The sequence below is a fragment of the Mytilus galloprovincialis genome, chromosome 8 (genome assembly GCF_965363235.1).
Source record: "Mytilus galloprovincialis chromosome 8, xbMytGall1.hap1.1, whole genome shotgun sequence".
NCBI lineage: Eukaryota > Metazoa > Mollusca > Bivalvia > Mytilida > Mytilidae > Mytilus > Mytilus galloprovincialis.
This window is the reverse complement of record NC_134845.1, coordinates 75,098,231-75,121,105: the sequence shown is the minus strand read 5'-3', so window position 1 is coordinate 75,121,105 and position 22,875 is coordinate 75,098,231. Positions and strand designations below refer to the sequence as shown.

General features: G+C 31.8%; 1 long non-coding RNA gene across 1 annotated transcript; it reads left to right on the top strand.

Annotated features, from left to right (window-relative positions):
- Positions 1-16,406: 16,406 nt before the first annotated feature.
- On the top strand, positions 16,407-18,613 carry LOC143042577 (uncharacterized). The gene is made up of 3 exons (XR_012968053.1): positions 16,407-16,753; positions 17,670-17,858; positions 18,128-18,613. It is a non-coding gene; the product is annotated as an uncharacterized LOC143042577 (long non-coding RNA).
- The last annotated feature ends 4,262 nt before the right edge of the window (positions 18,614-22,875 follow it).

The window sequence follows — 22,875 nt, the reverse complement described above, 5'->3', positions numbered from 1 at the left end:
AAACATAAATCGTGTACATGACCGTAAGTAATGCGTTGATAAAGTTGTGTAACAGCCATTTTTTTTTTTATTTCAGACTCAGGAAGAAGTAAACATCCGTGTATATTATAATACGTAAATGTCATCCTTAATTTATGATATTGAACTTATTGAAAGAAAATGAAATCAAAAGTTTATATTGTTTCCTTCTATCTCCTTTTTTTCTTTGTTTTATGTTGCATTGGATATTAATGTTTATTGCCGTGGTTTATTTCAGATAAAAATCAGTAGAATATAAAGGAGTAGGTCCGGTAAGGACCGATTTTGGCCTCAAATTTCACATTTTCAGTTTCATCTGACGAAAGATTTTTACCACTTTTTAAACACTTAAGTGTCTATTTCATTTGATTCAATTAATTTATGTGAAAGATTATAACTAATTTAGTCATTAAAAACGCTCCGATTCAAGCTCAAATATGAAAAATCAGATGGTTTTTGTCAAAAATGAAAGTGGCCGCATCCGTGTTCATCCTCAACCTTTATATATGTTATGTATTATCATCAAATACAACTTACATTTCAATATTTTGGATGAACACGAATGCGGCCACTTTCGTTTTACACGGAAACCGTCTAAAATTTAACAAAAATGCTAGAATTGTGAAGATTTCAGTTATTTAGCATGACTAAATGGTGCTAGTACCCCCTATATGTGCATTGTATTGTCAAAAACAGCCCATATTTATGTAGCAGAAGCATTCTACTATCCAACAAATAACTAAAAGTTAACATTTAAACAATTTTGTAAAACTGCTGTATTTTGGGGCCAAAAAGGGGTCTTAATGAACCTACTCCTTTAAAGAGATGTGGTATGATTGCCAATGAGAAAACTACTCACCAATGTTGAAATGAGGTGGATATAAGCAATTATGGAAATCGTAGGCCTTCAACAATGAGATGAACGTATAGCCGACTATAAAAGACCCCGACATGAAAAAATTGAGAAAAACTGTTTTAATTAGAGCCGCATACATGATTTTTTTAGAAGTTTTTTCTTCATCAAACATTTCCTTGAATCATTTGTCAAGTTTTAATCAGTTGTTTGTTTTCCTTTTTGTCACGACTGAGAAATGAAAATTTAAATTAAGTCTTTAGAAATGTACAGACAAAATTTAGTGCACGTTCTCTTGAGAATAATTTCGCGCAAAAATACTTTCAAGTCCCTGAAACTTTAGAGAAGGTAGCCATAACTCGTTAGTGACCACCTATGCATCCGGTCAACCTGAAGTTTGTCGTTATGTCATTCCGATCGGCTATATGACGTTTCATTTGCAACACACTATCAGTTTTTTACCAAGTCGTTAGATGTCATGACTGTCAGATGTAAATTATCAGTGTTTTTCGTATGCTGAAATGCCACATAATCCACTTCTGTATTGTTTATAACGGTTTCAGTGTTTACCTCATTACTGCAAAAACACAGACTGAAATAGGTGGAGATGGGCAAAATAATAAGGGGGAAAAGAAAACTTGACTAAAAACATTCTAAACAGTATTGGTTAACCTTTCAGTCAATCATCTAGGGATTTTTAACCGGATTTTTGTGACAAAAATGTCGGTTATTGATTTGGGGATGTACGGCGGGCGGGCGGTCGGGCGGGCGGGCGGGCGGGCGGGAATCAAATGTTGTCCGTGCATTAACTCATGAACCGTTCAACCAAAGCTTTTAAAATTTTAATATCTTGTTACTGACAACTAAATGAAGGTCAAGTTCAATAATGGCGATTTTGACTTTTACCGTTCAGGAGTTATGGTTCTTGAAAGATTGAATAATGGAGTTTCCAGTCGTGTCCCTGCATTTACGCATGAACTGTTCTACCTAAGCTTTCCAAATTTTAATATGTTGTTACTGATGATAAAATGGAGATCAAGTCCAATAATGGCGATTTTGACTTTTACCGTTCAGGAGTTATGGTTCTTGAAAGATTGAAAAATGGAGTTTCCAGTCGTGTCCGTGCATTTACGTATGAACTGTTCTAACTAAGCTTCCCAAATTTTAATATGTTGTTACTGATGACAAAATGGAGGTCAAGTTTAATAATGACGATTTTGACTTTTACCGTTCAGGAGTTATGGTTCTTGAAAGATTGAAAAATGGTGTTTCCAGTCGTGTTCGTGCATTTACGCATGAACTGTTTTACCAAAGCTTCCCAAATTTTAATATGTTGTTACTGATGACAAAATGGAGATCAAGTCCAATAATGGCGATTTTGACTTTTACCGTTCAGGAGTTATGGTTCTTGAAAGATTGAAAAATGGAGTTTCCAGTCGTGTCCGTGCATTTACGCATGAACTGTTCTAACTAAGCTTCCCAAATTTTAATATGTTGTTACTGATGACAAAATGGAGGTCAAGTTTAATAATGACGATTTTGACTTTTACCGTTCAGGAGTTATGGTTCTTGAAAGATTGAAAAATGGTGTTTCCAGTCGTGTTCGTGCATTTACGCATGAACTGTTTTACCAAAGCTTCCCAAATTTTAATATGTTGTTACTGATGACAAAATAGAGGTCAAGTTCAATAATGACGATTTTGACTTTTACCGTTCAGGAGTTATGGTTCTTGAAAGATTGAAAAATGGTGTTTCCAGTCGTGTCCGTGCATTTTCTCATGAACCATTCAACCAAAGCTTTTGAAATTTTTATATGTTGTTACTGATGGCAAATTAGAGGTCAAGTTCAATAATGACGATTTTGACTTTTACCGTTCAGGAGTTATGGTTCTTGAAAGATTGTGAAATGGCGTTTCCATTCACGTTGTTGCATTTACTCATGAACCATTCAATCTAAGCTTTTCAAATTTTAAGATGTTGATACTGATGACAAAATGGAGGTCAAATTTGATATTGACGATTTTCACTTTCACCATTCATCAGTAATGGTTCTTGTGATATTGCCAGGACACAACTAAATATTAATAAATCCGGTTTGCTGTCGTTGTGACAGCCTCTTGTTTAAAGCTGTTTTTAAAGTTCGTCAGAATACATTGCACGTTTTTAAAGTTCGTCAGAATACATTGCACGTTTTTAAAGTTGAAACTTATATATAGCGTCGGTAACAACATTTTGCTTTTAGATTTGTATTAAGATTGACATTTTTCTTTACAATAGATATAAGAAGATGTGTTATGAGACAACTCTCCAAGTCACAATTTGTAAAAGTAAACCATAATAAGTCAAAGTAAGATCTTCAACACGGAGCCTTGGCTCACACCGAACAACAAGCTATAAAGGGCCCCATAAATTACTAGTGTAAAACCATTCAAACAGGAAAACCATCGGTCTAATCTTTGTATAACAAAACGAGAAACACTTACGAACCGCATCATCAAACGACAACCACTGAACATCAGGTTCCTGACTTAGGACAGTTTGAACGTTTTATTAGGTAACAACCTTCACATTTACCTGGAAAATATCTGTATAGTGTATCATTAGTCGTCAACGTTTTTACGTACAATGTTTTTGTATATATTCTTCTCTTTCAAATATTTGGGTTTTGTCGTTCTTGCTAAGGGTAAATATATGGTGTTACCTAACACTACAGGGAGATAACTCTGTAAAATCAGCTAAACGTTTTAATTACGTTGTGTTGTTAAGAGCATTATTTGTGACATGAGCTCTGTGGTCAAATGTTTTGTACTGACTCGATTTATAGCATATGTTTCTAAACAATGCTAAAATTACATTTTGATAGATTAAGAAATTACTAAGAAAGTTTATAAAAAAAAAAAAAAAAAAACCGCGTCGAACACATAAAATGTTTGAAGTTTTATTTTCATTCAAAAAATTAAAGGTGTACGTGACCGTAAGTAATGCGTTGATAAAGTTGTGTAACAGTCAACATTTTTTTTTATCTCAGACACAGGAAGAAGTAAACATCCGTGTAAAGTATACGTAAATGTTAGCATTGAGTTACGATATTATTCTTACTGTAACAGAAGAAAATGAAGCCGTAAGTAATATTTTTTTCTTTCTTTATCATTTATTTCTTAGTTTTTGTTATATTGCATATTTATGTTTTATTGTAGTACTTGTCCATGTTATCATGAACAGTCATGATTATTCAAATTAATACGGTTCATTATTTTTGCAAATCAGAGTATCTGATTTCACTGCCGTTAATATTTTCTGAGTAAAAATAAAATGGTTTAGCAACATTGTTCTTATTTTCCTATTTCTAAAGTAATCTATGATTATAACCATAACAAAAAATAAAACTTTGTAACATAAAAAATAAACCATCAGGTGCAACAATTACTTGACTAAAAATTATAAAAATCTATTGCGAACCCTGGAAAGTTACTTGGTTATTCAGAATCTATTTTTTGATACTGGTGTTTTCTGTCCGGCGTATTTACTAAAATATGTTGTTACACTTTAACAAAATTTACATATGTTTTATGAGTATAACCTCCTATTAGGAGTATATCGGTCTGATTCCTGTATTTGCATGGCAGAGTGATTAAAAGTATTTCATTAAAGTAGTATTTTTATTGTTCTCCAATAAGCTCTCTGAGTCTTAAAGTAAAAGGCTTGGTCTCTTTGACTCTGAAAGCTACTAATATAGACTGAAGTGTAAATGACAATATTATACGTAAGAACATTCAGCATCTCGTTTTGCAATAGATACATACATATGGAACGCGTAAAGCACATTAATAGATAATCACAGTTTATCGGCGACAATGATAGATTATCGGTCGACCATTATAGATGTACGGCGTAAAGTATACTTTACGGTCGACCATCAGAGATGGTCTAATTAATGTGACTCGCGCGCAGACAATGATAGTTACTTCTTTGATAATGCATTTACAGTCGACAAGGTGAATTGTTTCGACAATGATAGTTAACGTCGACCAAGTGAATTAAAACACAAGTAGTAAATTCGATAATTTTAGTAAAACCGGAAATGCTAGCCAATTGTAAAATCGATTTTGATTGGCGGTCAACTTTTTTCTTTGGAAGTTAATTCCTTGAAGTTAATTCATAAAGCAAAAGTTACCCTTCCTAAAACATGTTCAACAGGTGTTTGTAAAAAAATAAATTTCGGACTTTACAAATTGAGACATCCTTGTATTTACTATGATGGTAAAGTGCATCGGACTATTCGTGCAACAGAACGGACACAAGAGGAACATAGTTTCCAATTTTCAATCCACGAATATTGAAGCTTCTTGTAAAATTTAAAGGTTCCACACATAAATAAAGTTTTGTTTTCTCTATCGTTTACAAAGTAAAATACCTTTTATTATTACATACATGTATATTTGTATTTTTTCTCTAAAAGGTTTGATTTTTACAGGTAAATGCATATTACAGGTGGCTAGATTATCACGTTTACCTGTTATATTGCTAAAAGGTGTCAAAAGTTAAATTTCTATAACAACTGGCCCCAATAAACGTTGACATAACAGGAAAAAAGAAATAAAATAAAAGGTTTTTTTAAGAATGTTATAATCAATAAATTAATTCGTGATTGTTCAACAGTAAGAAACAAATTTTCAACATTCATAAACAAGAAATCTTTAAAGATTTATGCTCTATGGTTTTTTTTTTGTGTGTGTAATTATTTGGGTTTTTCTTATGTACAGAAATCTATATATCATTGCATATAATATTTTATGAAGTTAGTGTGTCTTAACACTGATTAGGACTCCTAAGTGCACTAAGGACTTATAATATGACACTCTTGACAAGAAGGAGTACTATTACATGCAAAAAAAAATTCATGTTTTGTTAGAAATTGATATTTAATGCATTACTCAAAATAATAAAATAAACAGAATAAAAAATAAATGAAGTATTTAACAATGTTAAACTTGCCGGTTTTTCTTTGATTTTACCGAAAATCGATGAACCGCAAGACATGGGTCAAATAACATATCTGATTACTCTATTATCTTAAAAAAATGAAAATTTTAAACTTATTTGCATAAGAAAATATCTCAGACATTAGATATGTTTAACATAGACAATACTTTGAGATTCCGTGATTATTATTTTTAATAAGACATCTATAGATAAAAGCTTAAGTATACCTTGGTGAATTCGATGTTGTGATGTCACAGCAGATCTTAGAATACAGAAAGTTGTTACTTATAACGATATTTTTATGAATTGACAAAAAAAAAAGTTTGTCCCGAGTAACACCCCCCCCCCCCCCTCTATGATTTGGTATTGCCGAAGTGGGAGGCTAAAGTTTAAAAAAAAACGCGACCTAACAGACTACGGAACAGCAGACAGTGGATACAACATTTGATATGTTTTAAAGACACCGTTGGACACAAAATGATTGCACTGGATAATTTCAACTACCACATGATACCCTATGAATTAATTGACATACTTGAACTCGTCTTAGGAATATATTCTCAGTGAACAAAAACGAATTCAGTAAATGTTTACTATAAAACAGTCAACAGACTTGCTGTCTTGTGGCTTGTATTGTTTAATTCATTTTTAAAGCAACATTTGATCGATTGTTGGTGGCTTAACGTCCAGCGGCAAACATTTCATGCATATTCTAGACGAGAAGTAGTTTTAGAAAGTATTAGGTTTAGCAAATGTTAAAATGCTCTCATCATTTTGCAAAAGGATATTTTCTAAGCTATTAAAATTGGTACGTCATATATTTTTCTGACAGAATTACATATTTTGCTCCAAATCAACACATACGGTTCTGATCACATTAAGAACATTGACATTTTAATATTTTAGGAACTTATTGTTAGGGTTCACCTGAGAAGGAAGGAATATATACATTGTATTTATAATGTGTGTAGTTCATGATGTTCAAACTATATGTATACTAGACTATACTATTATTGTTATTGTCTTATTTATGTCATATATTGTGTACTATGCTCTTTGTGAGCTGTTTTGATGGAAATTACAATCTTGGTTTTTTTCATTTAACTTAAGTCTCGGTAATTATTGATATATTAGGGCTTTTGAACCCGTATAAACCCGCTGCATTTGTTTGCACCTGCCCTTTGTTGTTCAGTTGTTGTCTTTGTTGGTGTATTAGTTCATTCATAAGTGCTTCTCGTTTCTCGTTTTTCGTATAGATTTGACCGTTGAGTTTTCAGTTTGAAGGGTTATACACTAGCCTATAAGTACTTAAAATTCGGGTGTTTCCTCCATCTTTTTTACTGTAGCAGATAACAATTGATCTGGATCTTTAATGTAAAGTGCAAATTTTGAGAGAAGTATAATGTAATTCAAATGTATAAGACTTTTAATGTTAATACAGAAAATTATGTGTTTTCTCATATTTACGGCTGTAAATTTTTTTCAGCTTTGCCAAATAAGTGGAGATAACTCAGATAAAGTTTTTTTACAATTATAGAAAGTATAAGGCAGCAACCATTTGATTTTTTTTTTTGGGGGGGGGGGGGGGGGGCTATGGATTTTTTTGGAAAAAAAGTTTGTTTTCAGGTTTTGGAGAAAAAAATAATTTGTTTCACCCTCAGCTGCCACTATATGTAATTCTAAAATTGAAAGAAAAAAAATGTTTTCGTCTTTTCGCCAAAACAAAGTTTGTCCAGAAAAAAATCCTTGCCTCCTCCCCCGAAATTCAAATGGTTGCTGCCTAAGAACTATATACCGTAATTTTGATTACTTTTTTCTCAGTAACTGTTTCTACTATATGATTTAAATCAAAGTAATTGCTATGATTATAGGCTACTTATTAAGTACATGCTATGACTATAGGTTATTCATCAAGTTTCTGCTATGACTATAGGTTACTATAGAATATTCGTCATTAAACTGCTATGACAGTATGATATTCATCAAGTACCTACTTTGGCAATAGGATATTCATAAAGTACCTGCTATGACTATCGGATAGTTTTCAAGTACCTGGTATGACAATAGGATATTCATCAAGGAACTACTATAACTATCGGATATTCACCAAGTCCCTGCTTTGACTATAGAATATTTATTAATATCCTTATTTGAATATAGGATATTCAACAAGTAACTGCTATGACAATAAGATGTTCATCAAGTACAATCATGCTATGGCAATAGGATATCCAGCTATGACTATAGCATATTCATCAAGTAACTGCTGATATGACAATATGATATTCATCAAGTAACTGCTAGGACTATAGGATATTCATCCATTCTCGTATTTGAATGTAGGATATTCAACAAGTAGCTGCTATGACTATAGGATATTCATCATGTGACTGCTATGACTATATAATATTCATTAAGTACTTGATATGACAATAGGATATTCATCAAGGAACTACTATGACTATCGGATATTCACCAAGTCCCTGCTTTGACTATAGAATATTTATTAATATCCTTATTTTAATATAGGATATTCAACAAGTAACTGCTATGACAATAAGATATTCATCAAGTACATGCTATGACAATAGGATATCAAGCTATGACTATAGCATATTCATCAAGTAACTGATATGACAATGTGATATTCATCAAGTAACTGCTATGACTATAGGATATTCATCCATTCTCGTATTTGAATGTAGGATATTCAACAAGCACCTGCTTTGACTAAAGGATATTCATCAATTCTCTAATTTAAATGTAGGATATCCAACAAGTACCTGCTATGACTATAGGATATTCATCAAGTTACTGCAATGACAATATGATGTTGAACAGTTACCGGCTTTGACTATAGAATATTCTTCATTAAACTGCTATGACAGTATGGTATTCATCAAGTACCTACTTTGACTATAGGATATTTATAAAGTACCTACTATGACAAAAAGATATTTCTCAAGTAACTGCTATGACAATAGGACTTTCATCAAGTAACTGCTATGATTGTAGGATATTCATCAAGTTACTGCTATGACTGCAGATTATTCATCCAGCATCTGCGATGACAATATGATATCTTCAAGTAACTGCTATGACTACTAGTATAAGATATTCATCATGTACCTGCTTCGACTATACGGTGTTCATCAATTCTCTTATTTGAATGTAGGATATCCAACGAGTAGTTGCTATGACTATCGGATATCCATCCAGTACCTGTTATGACTATAGGTAATTCAACAAGTACCTGCTATGACAATAGAATATTCACCAAGCAACTACTATGACTATCGGATATTCACCAAGTTCCTGCTTTGACTATAGGATATTCATCAATTCCCTTATTTAAAATATAGGATATTCAACAAGTAACTGCTATGACAATATGATATTCAACAAGTACATGCTATGGCAATAGGATATCCATCAAGTAACTGCTACGACTATAGGATATTCATCAAGTATATGCTTTGGCAATATGATATCCATCAAGTAACTGCTATGACTATCGGATAGTTTTCAAGTACCTGCTATGACAATAGGATATTCATCAAGGAACAACTATGACTATCGGATATTCACCAAGTCCCTGCTTTGACTATAGAATATTTATTAATATCCTTATTTGAATATAGGATATTCAACAAGTAACTGCTATGACAATAAGATGTTCATCAAGTACATGCTATGGCAATAGGATATCCAGCTATGACTATAGCATATTCATCAAGTAACTGCTGATATGACAATATGATATTCATCAAATAACTGCTAGGACTATAGGATATTCATCCATTCTCGTATTTGAATGTAGGATATGCAACAAGTAGCTGCTATGACTATAGGATATTCATCATGTGACTGTTATGACTATATAATATTCATTAAGTACTTGATATGACAATATGATAATCCTCGAGTATCTGCTATGACTATAGGATATTCATCCATTCTCGTTTTTGAATGTTGGATATTTCAACAAGTACCTGTTTTGACTATAGGATATTCATAAATTCTCTAATTTCAATGTAGGATATCCAACAAGAAACTGCTATGACTATACGTGCCATACATACATAAATAATTTATACTTTACTGTTTACTATGAAATATCGGTGAAATTATACAACTTTTTTTGCCAGGTAACACTGATTTAACAGAATATTATCGTGTCATAGGTCATTTTTAGTGTGTGTTGGGGGAGGTGTGGTTGTTCGATTTACGTATGTAGGTGTAATTGTAGTTCAATTTTTTTTATTGTGTTTCAGAATCACTTGTTTCCTATTCATCTTTCTCTTCCTCGCGGGTGAGTATTTTAATTGAAAACTGATTTTTTTTTTAAACGAATGCATATATTAATTCATATACGTATTAAGAAATATTCATATTTGCAAATACATGACCTTGAAAAATCCGAATTTATTCCCTCCAAATATTTTCTTACTGGTTGTTATTTGAATGAAAAGAAACACACATACTTATCTTTATTTTTTGAGTAGTTATCGGAAAATAAAAACGTTACTGATTTTCTAAACTTAAAAAACTAACTTTTACTAATATCGTAAATATAAGGTGTAGCGTTCTGGTAGAATTTTATAATATTTCTGCATTTCTAAATTTTTGCAGTGTTCGCAGAAGAGATCCAAGGGGTTTGTATTTCTTAAAATTAAATGCAACTAAACAAGATAAAGAATTTCGTATGATGCACAATAGGTGCATTTCAAATCTTTATACACATCAATAGTGTTTGAAACGAAATAGTGATTGATTTGTTGTTAATGTTGTAACTTCCTGTGACATATATTTCATTTGGTTTGTAATACTACACAGTCTCTGTTGTTATTTCTTTACCTTCACTAACTCTGAATTTATAGAATGATACAAGTTTAAATCGCACGGTGCTATTCATTTGTGATGTATAAATACGCAGCCTCTGTTTGAATTACTTAACCTTGTCAAAATTAAAATTTTAGTACATGTAGTATATCGGTCAAGAATCGGTCAGTACTGTTAAGTGGGAATGTTTTTTTCTACTCAGTCTTCGTAGACTGATATGATAACTTAACTTTCGTAACCTTAAAAATTAGGAATTGCATCTGTTCATATCGCACATTATTATTCTTTTTAGAAGCATATATATATATGTATATCTATGCCGTCTCTGTACATTGTAAATACTTTCCCTACGTCGTTTTTGAAACTTAAGAATTATACAACCATTTTTTGGTTTTATTTATAAATGTAAGGAATGATCTGATTTATCTTATATCATCATAATCATACCGAAGGATGTCTGTTATCAATTAAATTCGCATATTTGTTGTCGTTATACCATACATTTGACGGAATATGTCACGACATAATAAAATAAAAACAAACAATATCAAGATTACTGAAATATTTATTTATACTTAAATCCTTTTTGTTTTAGTATTAGTGTTTTTGTTCACTTTTTTACGCGTACGTATAGTTTATTCATTGTGAAAAGAATCGTTTCTCTTAACGGCACCCGTATAAGAAATATCGTTGACTAATATCAAGACGTTTAATAAATTTAATCTTTTTTTTTTTTTTTTCTTTTTTTTTATATATATTTCGATATTTGTATATTATTTTAAATCTGTCTGTCGTCCATGAAACGACATAGCACTCAAACCAAAATGTAAAACACCTGCGGGCAAATGCTATGCTACATCCAATTTCACATGTCAGTGAAGTAAAATATTCTAACAATTAAACAGTACCAATTAATTTAAGAACATTTTTAAAATATCGTTTATTATTTTTTTTTAGTATCAAATACTCGTCAAAACATTGACTGGGAAAACGATTACATTGGAGGTCGTGGGGAGTGACACGATAGAAAATGTCAAGTCAAAAATACGTGACAAAGAAGGCATTCCGGAAGATCAACAACGTATAATCTTTGCTGGAAAGCAACTGGAGGACGGAAGAACCTTGTCTGATTATAATATTTATAAAGAAGCAACTTTACATTTGGTTTTAAGACTTCGATCAAACTAAATCCTGGTATCTAATCAACGAATGGTACACTCTGAAATTTATTTCAGAACATATTTTATAGACGACTACTAATTTAATCTTTGGTTAATTTAAATGTGTATGTTAATGCATGTCAATATAAAATAACCCTCTTATTTAAAGATTATTTCTTTGTTCAAATAAAATATACGAATGTAAGACAGAATTGTAATTCAACTTTCAGAATGCTACTTTGTCAAAATGATCACCTCGGCCACTACGCCACCTATTTGTAAGTCGTAGCAATGGAAGCAATGGTATATGAATGATGCAGTGTCAATTTAGTTTTCAAAAGCCAACAATTTAATCGACTTGACTGTCATGTTTCTTATGTCGTTGGCATTATACCAATTTTTACTTAAAAATATAGACATAGGTATAGACTAGCTATTCTTAAAGTTTCTTGTCTTTTTCATACAGTAAATATTTCAAGACGACAAAGTGTCAATTATTTTTTTTTAATTTTTGAGTGAAAATAAGACTTTTGAATAACAAAAAATGCAAAAATGAAATTACCCTTTTAAACCTAAAATGGTGTTGCTGCTCACTGGAAAGCTTTTGAACAAAAAAGTTCCAAGTGACGAATTCGGTGAAATCATTTTTCGTGAATTTTACAGACGCCATCACTAGTTGGTTGACCGTTGTGGAATCTGCGTTTCACAGATCAGTCGGAAACCAGGTTGAAATAGAACAACAGAATCGAAGCTCTCTATTAGAGAAGGCGATAAATGTTTACTGTATTGTTTACTATAGTGACAAATTTTTAAAAAGTTAATAGAAACAAACAAAACTGCAATTTTCTTCTCAATTACGAGGTGTTTTATTTCAAAAACACCATTTGCATAAGTTTTCAATTTATCTAGTACATAGTTAAGCAGAAATATTAGATATCAAGTCGACGACATGGGTATCTTTCAAGTTGGATGACAAAAATGCATAACCTCCGATTTTTTAAAAAAAAATTTACCACGTACGGAAAAGATATCAATCTATTAGTTCAGTAATTTTCGTGTCTGCCCTTCCATTATGTGACTGAAGAAAAAATTCCAAAAAATAGGTAACAATTGTATCGAAAAGAGAAAATCGAGTGCACCTTTTTATGTTAGGGCGTGTTTGAGTTGAGTATTTTGTCTTGATATCGTTCAAAGTAAGAATATTTCATACATCGTCTCGCTTCAGATTCTATCATTTTTATATATTAAAGCTACAGGTTGACTTTATAACACAAAAAAATAACAGTACTAAAAGATGAAATATATGGGTCAAGTGAAATACCTATCTAATGAGTCACAAAAACAGGGAAGGTGTGTTCGAATAGCTATTTTTTTATTGAAAGTACTTGACGACAGTCTTACAAGTTGGATGATGAAAATGCATCTATAATACTAAAATTACGAGGTCCAATTTGTTAGCCGTCATCACGTAAAAACGACGAATCACAGAATTCAACTTTATATATAACTAATATAGTACAAAGGTGTAGATTAAAAATTACACCACTCCAGGCCCTTTTGTTTTCCACGTAATTAATATTGCCAATAATTAAGAAGTTCCGGGTCGAGTCCGCTACCGATACCAATAGTATATTCACCTGTTACCTATTACCTTATCTGTACGTTCCGCATATGACAGGCGCACCATCAAACGTTGTATTCAGGATGAATATGTTATATACACGGGTCATAACCACAGGGTTGACACTACTAAATTGTCAAATTGTTACCTATTGTAGTATTTTAATCAGTAAGACTTTCTAAGATAACAATACGAATACTAAAAATCTGGACTAAAAATAAGGCGTATAGGTACAGTTTTCAATTTGTTAGTGGGCATGACGTAAAACAGCGAAGCAAAAAATTCAACTTTATTTATAACTTATATAGGACAATCCGATTGATTTAAAAATACTCCATTCCAGGACCTTTTGTTTTCCAAATAATTAATATTATTGTTTCAGTTCGACGGGTTCAAACAGAAAGACTTGAAAGCAGAGAAAAACTGTGTATCTTATAATCGGCATGACTTTATCAGATGACAATACTAATACTAAAATAAGGCTTGCGCATAGTTATATACTTAAATTCAGTCACGGACCCGTGATATCACGGGTGTGTTCTAGTATCTTCGAAAAATTCTAATTTTTTGTGTGTGATAACTAGGGTTTATAGTCTTCAACCACTAAAAAAATCTAGTCTGCCCTTCCACGAAATATTTAATTAGTTTTTTTTTAAATGTTTATGATTTTTCGAAAATTCCACCTAACAACCGATCAGACAATAGTTTTAAGTTGAATCAATGCAGACAAGATCATTAACTGATGCTCATTAGCTTGTTGATACATTTGTCTTTTAAAATATAACTGACATATAAGGATCGTATTGGTGCAATGTGGATAAATTTATCGGTTTCCAAGAGCAAAATTGGTAGCGCGTCATCGCTACAATGGCTTCCATTTTTACGATTGTGAAAATGAACTGGCGTAATGGGGAGATAATTTTGACGAAGTAGGATCCTGACTGAGATGGTAGCGGATATGTTATTTAATAACGCAACTACAATCCCGCCCCTTTTCCCGAATTTAACCTAGCGAATTAGACAGAGTTTTTACTACCATGAGCATCACGCTTATTTTTAAATTCAAATGAAAGTACATTTAATTTTTCTGTGGAATGTCTTAACAATGGAAATTATGCTAATGAGTATGAAAGATCCAGAAGTATGTTCACCTATTGAAATCTTATGTATTGTGGAAATATGTTTAAAAATAAAATTAAAAATAAAACAAAAAACCAAAAAAAGTTAAAAACACAACGTAATATAATTTCAGTATAAGCAAATATATAACATTAAATAGACCTAAAAACGAACATTGGTTTTTTTTCTGTCTACGAAGAAATAACATATAAATGTGGTGCACACTGAATTACCTACGTATCAAGAATTGAATAGTGATTCTTTGCTTAAAATCGTTTAAACATTTAGCTGCAAACACTAGTTTTCATACACAAAGATGTGCAATGTCATATTATTGGAATTAAACTCAAGGATATAAATGTATACCTAAGATACACTCTTAAAATGCAATTTATAACTGAGTCTTACTGGGTAAATAAACTCATCATAGATACCGTTACTAAATTTTGTATATACGCCAGACGCGCGTTTCGTCTACAAAAGACTCATCAGTGACGCTCGAATCCAAAAAAGTTAAAAAGGCCAAAAAAACGAAGTTGAAGAGCATTGAGGACCAAAATTCCTAAAGGATTTTGCCAAATACAGCTAAGGTAATCTATGCCTGAGGTAAAAAAGAAATCCTTATTATTTCAAAAAATTCAAAATTTTGTAACACAGTTTAATTCTATTAAATTGAAAAGGCATCAGGAGCTCAAAATATGATCTAAGTAATTAATTAACTTAAACCAGCGGAATCATTGTTCAGCCTTAGTCGAACTCAAACTGTGGTGGAGGAGGATCTGATTACCTTTGTTTGGGTTCGTATCGGTCAGGTTTTTTATGAAAAGTTTGTAGAATTTCGTGTCATTTCGGTGACTTCGCGTTATCAGTTTCTCTATGTTCCCTTGTTCGTATCTTACGCCCCTTTGTATAGCTATATAGGACCCCCCCCCCCCCCAGATTTGATAAATTAAAATAGACAAAAGCGAACATTTAAATCTTTTATCAGACTTTTGGCTCAATTTAGTTGACTGTTATTATGTAGATTACAAAATAACATGTAGTCAATAAGTAAAAAGGTGTCATGGTGTATGCATTCGAGTGTTATAATTTTCATCGGCGTATGATGAGAAAGAAAATAGGGGAAGGGTGTGAGAATTCTGAAATTTAAAACAACAACAACACCGGGACGAAAAAAGTACTTTTACATAAATACTATTAGTCTGGAAATATTCATTTTCGTTCTTTGTTCCGTAAAGCCAAAATGTGAGATAAACAAAACATAGTGATGTCTCCCTTTCACATGTAAACATTCGTTAAGGCTTAGTTCGTGTACACCAGAACAGGCTTTTTGAGAATTACTAGTTCCGTGAAAACAATTCATTTAATCTTTTAAAAAATTGTCACTACCTCTTTTCCACTTAAATTATACAATTTTTCAACATAATTCAGCATGTCACGTGACTTATTGAGAGATATTACGTGAGTAACGAAAGAAATATTTCCTTAAATCTCCTTTGCGGGAAACTGTGATCAATTATCTGTCAGGAGAATCTAAGTTGGCCTTATGAGCTTTTATCGAAATGTACAATTGATTGACATTGGACAGCCTTTATTCGAGTAGAAAACGTAAAAATCCTAGAAAGTTAAAATGGTACTGAACTATCCCGCTTAATTTCGATGAAATGAACTAATTTCTAAAAACGGATTCTACGCGTTGTTGAAAGCTATCGATAGTTCAAGTTATTGAAGACGAAATGGCATCATTTTGATACATGTATATTGATTTCAAAGGTATATTTGTTCCAAGTTTGATTTTTCTCACGCGAACAGGTATTTAGTAAAATATTATCGCTTTTAGTGTTGTGTTGTTAGTCGACATGAAGGTTTCCGCTTTGTTCGTTTTGTTGTTCGTCAAATTTACTTTTTCGAACCCAGATCATTCAAAGGTCAAACGATTGACCAAAGATGGGAAAAGTGATCCTTTGACGTGGTTTATCCTACAAAAGTTCAGCGCAATAGGCAAAACATTGGGAAAATTACGAGATGCTGTTGACGAAAACAGAAAAGACGCTGAGACAAAGAACAGTATTCTGCAAAACAAACTTGAGAAACTTGAAACTTCGAAACCTCAAGATAATGATGATAAATTGATAAAGCAGATTGAAGATTTTAAAAGTAAGTATTCCGTCTTATTAAAAAAAAGCAAAATCTTAAAATGACATAACTCATAAAGCATGATAATTTGTTTTTAAAGTGATTATGACACAATGGTGACCGCTGTACCCTCATTTTTTGTCATTTTAATCTATTATTTCTGTTTGTTTTGCTCACACATCATTGTCACTTTAATTAAATTTAATGCGACTGTCATACACAATTCATTTTAGAGGTTTAGCTTGCTATAAAACCAGGTTTAATCCACTATTTTCTACATTAGAAAATGCCTGTACCAAGTTTGGAATATGACAGTTCTAGTCCATTTGTTTGATGAGCTTTTGATGTGACCATTTGATTAGGGACTTTCTGTTTTGAATTTTCCTTGGAGTTCAGTATTTTTGTGATTTTCCTTCTTAATATTTTATTTAATGTTTATAAATTACAAATGAAATTACATTTGTACTTTTCTTCCGATCATAATAAACTCTTCATAGATACCTGGATTTCTAAAAGTTTGCCAACTACAGCTAAGGTAATCTATATTTGAAGTAGAAAAGCCTTAGTATTTCAAAAATTCAAAGTTTTGTTAACAATAAGAGGGAGATTGCGTTGAGAAACTTTTGAATCATCAATGCTCTTCAACTTCATGCTTCATTTGATTCGAGCGTCAATGATGCGACTTTGTATACGAAATGCACGTCTGGTGAACAAATTTTAATCCAGATTTATACAATGAGTTTGTTAAGCACGTTCAGGAAAGGTTTCTTAAGTGTCCAAGTGGTCCTTTCTTTAGAGGTCTGGAAAAATTCTCTCAATTTGATTAAACGTAGAACATCATTATGGTGTTCGCGTTTTTATAAGATTATTACGGTATTTGGATTTTTTTTTTATATTACATGTAATTGTATAGTTTAGTTTGAATTTGTTTTCGCAGAAAATGGTTTGAAGAAGATAGAGACCATTGCAGCTAAAAATGGAAAGGAACTCAATTCGTTTCGGAAAGAGATAGATGTCATTAAAAATGGAATGGTTAAGAAAGCAAAATTAGGACAACTCGAAAATAAAGTACGCACAATTCAGCAAAATGTTCGACAGATTCAATCACAGATGACGAATTTAAGAAGTGAGTATATAGACTAATAAAAAAAATATAGAGCCACACAAAAACTTAAAAAAAAGTCTGACGATATTTCAAAAGAAACGCTCAATATAAAAGTTTGTATGACAAAAGTTGTTTTCTTCATTTCTCTTTTTAAAATTAACAAACAACAATAAACTCAGTAGTTGAAATATTGATGCAAAGACATTGCGCGTGTAACGTTGTTATTGAATGAACATGATACTTCATTACATTGTGTGTAATTGTTACTACAAATATAACTATTTTTTCAGGAAGTTCAGTAGCGTTCTTTGCATTCTTAAAGAATGACCTGTATGCTGTTGGCAGTGAGGTACTCAAATTTGCTGATGTTAGGATAAATAAAGGAGGTGCCTTTAACCCTTCGAGAGGAGTGTTCACAGCTCCAAAGCAAGGAATTTATCAAATGTCCTGTACTATAATGGGATTTGCGGGACACGAGTTTTTTTATTTGGTTATGAAAAATGGAAGCGTTTACTCATATGGCACAACGAGTAGTGGTGGACATTTCAACACGGAGACTTCGCTCCTTTTGATGAATCTTAAAAAAGGCGACCGGGTGTACATTCAACACAGGCACATAGCTGCAAGAATTCATGCAAATAAAAACAGCTATTTTTCTGGATATTTAATATCAGGTTGATAAAAATTCGACCAAATTATTAAATCAATATTTACTGAATAAATGTCATTGTAATGAATAAATGTCATTTTAATGAATAAATGTCATTTTAAGTGTATTTTTCTTTAATGATAAACCATACAGTAGATTTGGACAAGGCAGTAACACATTAACAAGAATAGGCACCTACAGATCATAGAAGTAAAGTTGGTACATTCATATGTGAAAAGTATAATAACAAAAATACCAAACTTCTAGGAATATTCCCAACGGAAAGACAAACGGCAAAATCATAAGCTCAAATACATTAAACTAATTGAAACAAACTGTCATATTCCTGACGTGGTAGAGCATTTGCTTACTATGTACAATCAAATAATGGTGAATTTAACATTAAACCTGATTTTATGGCTAGCTAAGTCTCACTTGTATGACAGTTGCTTAGGTCTCGATTATATTGACGGGGTTTGATACTTTTTTAAAAAAAAACAACCCTTCCATTTTAAATCTCGAGTATTTAATACAGTACAAGAAGATACTCAAACTTAGATGCACACAAGCACATAAAACGTTGTATTTATCCCTATGCTATTGCATCAACGAATACTCGAACTTACTGAAGGCAAACTTAATACTTCCATTGCTGATAAGAAATCATGTTCGTTGAGTTACTCGTCCTAAGTTAGTCTGATGATAAGTCGTATTTGGCAATGTTACAATTTGGGTAAACAAAAAATGGAACATACCCTAGGTCTTCTGTTGGACAGATATTTTTAATAACGGTCAACCATCACCGTCCGTAAAAAATGAAGGGATGACTTCAACTCAACACGTGACGAAGTAGCTTAGTTGTAAACATTAACCCCCTGTATACGAGGAAATCCGCCTCCCGTCATTTTCATATCGAAAGGACTGGGGAAACCATACGCAATTATATGCATGCGGATGTTTTAATATATAAATAATATTCATCATATAATTGCAATAGGTTAAAAATGCATTGAGTCAGAGTCATATTATAAATCTTCATACGATTTGTACAGACGTCGCGTACGGTGTTGGTGATAATACGGGTTTTGCTTTCCAGTTCGCCTTTATTGCATTTGTTAGAAGTTTCGGAATTGATAACTATATAAATGTATATATCAAAATGTGCGTAATTAAAAGTAGAAATGGAATATGCCTTAAAATCAATATTATTATTCATTTTGATACTCGAATGATCCCTAATAGCACTGATTTTGAGCGTGTAGACAAGTAACACCGCGACATATGATCAGCGTTGCTTTGAAGTTATTCTTGTCATTTTTTAAACTTATTAAAAAAAAGTTGTACTCCTAGCAAGAGTAGTCTTTGGAGTTAATGGTGTATGTTTTATTTATGACGTCATCGTTAACTGGACGCGTCTGACCAGGACGAAAAGTTCACTTTGTTTTGTGGTAAGCCGAAAATTGAAAAAAAATATGGATAGGGGTGAAGTTAAGAGTGATTTTTAAAGGTAATTCAAATAGATTATTCCAAAAATGATATATCTTTTTATTCCGTATATAATAAGGAATAAAAAATAAAAAGTTGTGTTACAACATTTCAAAAGATCGTGGCAGAATTAATGATTTTTTGAAATTTGTATTTCTGTCACAAAACCCAAATCTCGCATATTTTTTGGAGCTCTTCAAAATTCGAACGAATGCTGCAGATCCAAACCACAATTTACATATCCACCCTTCCTGTGTCAAAATTATACAATAAATATACACATTTCAATGTCTTCAATTAGTAAGTATTGTTTAAACTATGTCCTTAATTGTTCATTTTATTAAATCCGTTGAAATGTCACACTCGCCGTTTTCTGACGTTTTGGCGTATTTGTTAAGTGTCTTATGAAAAGTAATAGGCAGTTGCAGTCTTTTCTACGATATGAAATTTTATTCAAACGTGAAAACTTTTTTTTTAAGTGTATGAGAAAAAATTGTGTCGAAGTTTTAAGAGAAAATATTGGAAAAAAAATAAACGCGATCTTTTTGTTTTTGTCTAGTCAAAATGTCACAAAACGCCGTTTTTTACATTTTTATTACAAGTATGATAAGTCATATTATACAGTTTTGGAGGGGGGAAAATTTGAAATTATAATAGCACAAAAATACTATATAACATTAAAATCTACTGTTCAGGGATTTTTTTGCACCCATTTTCGATCACATGTCGGAAGTATTAACGACACAGTCAGCGACTACTTTTGTCTAGTCATAATGTCACACCATGCTTTTTTACTTGTTTTGACGTTTATACGTCCTGTAAAACTTGACATGTAGTGCCTAAAGTCGAAAATTGCGGAAGCCTTTACGTGCCATGCTAATTAACTTTCCAATTTGATATAACGAATTATGAATTTAATATAACAGATTATGAATTTGATATAACAAATTAATGAATTTGATATAACAAATTAATGAATTTGATATAACAAATTATGAATTTGATATAACAAATTATGAATTTGATATAACAAATTATGAATTTGATATAACAAATTATCAATTAAAATTAACAAATTGTCAATTTGATTTAACAAATTGTTAATTTCTCTACCCAATAGAATCATTTAATTATAATAATGAGATTGTTTGAAACATTGCGTAACCCAAATTGGCGCATTTTTTTGTGTATTGATTCATTGTTTATCTGACGTCCAGCGACAAATATGTCATTGAATGCTTATTCAAAACTTTCTTAACAGGTTTAATGTTTCTGAAACCCTCCCCTTTTATCTTTTATTTGAGGCAGTTTGGGGGACTAGTTTGAATGTTCTTTATTCAGTACATGGGACCTGGTGTCTTAGAACGAACGATTATAATAGAAAAAGGATCAATTTATATTGCACATTTTCAAATCAGAAAGAATGGATAGTGTGTTTCTAGGGACATATGAACATGCAAGGATAAAAAATGCTGGCATGCTTCTTTATTAACTTCGATGGGCACATACAAGGATAAATGAAAAATCCTTAAGTTATCCTTGCATTTTTCTTTATATATTTGTTTTAACATTTATTTTGTTAGCACACTTTTTATTATAAAAAAAACAAAGACCCATGCGCGAGATCTGGAAGAGAAAACCCATACACAATCAGTACAATACTGTTGATAAAGTTGCAGTAGGAACTGATTTTTCTCTTTATCTTGTCTAGATTGTGGTGCACATTCGCCTATACATTGTATTGTTATATATGTTGTTGTTTGTTTAATGATAGTATCAAGAAAAACGTAAATAGCTGAGTGACAACTATAGAATTACTTTTATTTCCATGATGAACCAAAGTGAACATATATATACATACAACTTTAATATTAAACCAGCATAAATTAATGCTCGTGGTTTTAGTATAATTCAACTAGAAAAGTTTGCGCTAAAATTGGCTATCGAAAATAATGCTGAACGGATTAATCCTGCGCTAAAATGGGCTCTAATGTCTGCGTTAAAATGTCCCCTAGTAGTTTCGCGTTAAATTTATCTGCGCCCATCTGTTTTTTTGTTCATAGTTGAGATTAAATTTCTTTTTGTTTATGAAATTGGCAAATTTGATTAAATTAATTTTATTGTGGTTAATTTTGAATTTGCTTTCAACTGTTGATTCTTTTAACATTTAATACAGGCGATGAAACAAACGATTCAACTAATAACATTTTTATTCGGAAATTATCAAAAGCGGATAAAAGAATAAGCCCTTGACACCATTTGCGAGTACGATTGTCTTGTGAAACAATGATAGTCCGTCGGAAGGGGGCGAGAAATGACTGACCCGTGTTTTATTAAGAGAGAGCAATATCTCTTGCACATAAAAGTCACCCTTTTAGATTTCGAAAAGAGCAGGCTAAGGCTCACAAGGAAGCACTCGCACCTTCAAAGTTGAATAAGTTGTAATAACTTGTTTCCCAATCCACTATAAATAAATATGTTTAAACTAAAAGAAAAACAGCAGAAAAGACAGTGGTTTAAACTTTTTTTTTAAATATCCTGTTTCAATCAAAAGAAAGAGAAAATATCTTCCAAGGGGATACTAATGTAAATGAATATTATTTTCCCGTTTACTTTAACTGTACTTAAAAAAAATGTGTGCCGCTTTTGCATTTCGGTTCTATACGTAGCAAGTCAAGCGAACCGCTCATATAAATTATGCTGTATGATTGAGCTGCACGAAATAAAAAAAAGTACGACGTTATTTATACAATGCATGAAAAATAACGTCAAAATAACGTTACCAAAACTAACACCAACACCGTACGCGACGTCACAAGCTTTACCGATTTTCGGCTTGCAGTGCCTGGTCTTCGTAATATAGCTGTCATATTGTCAATAAAGATCAGGTTCAAAAGACTAAAC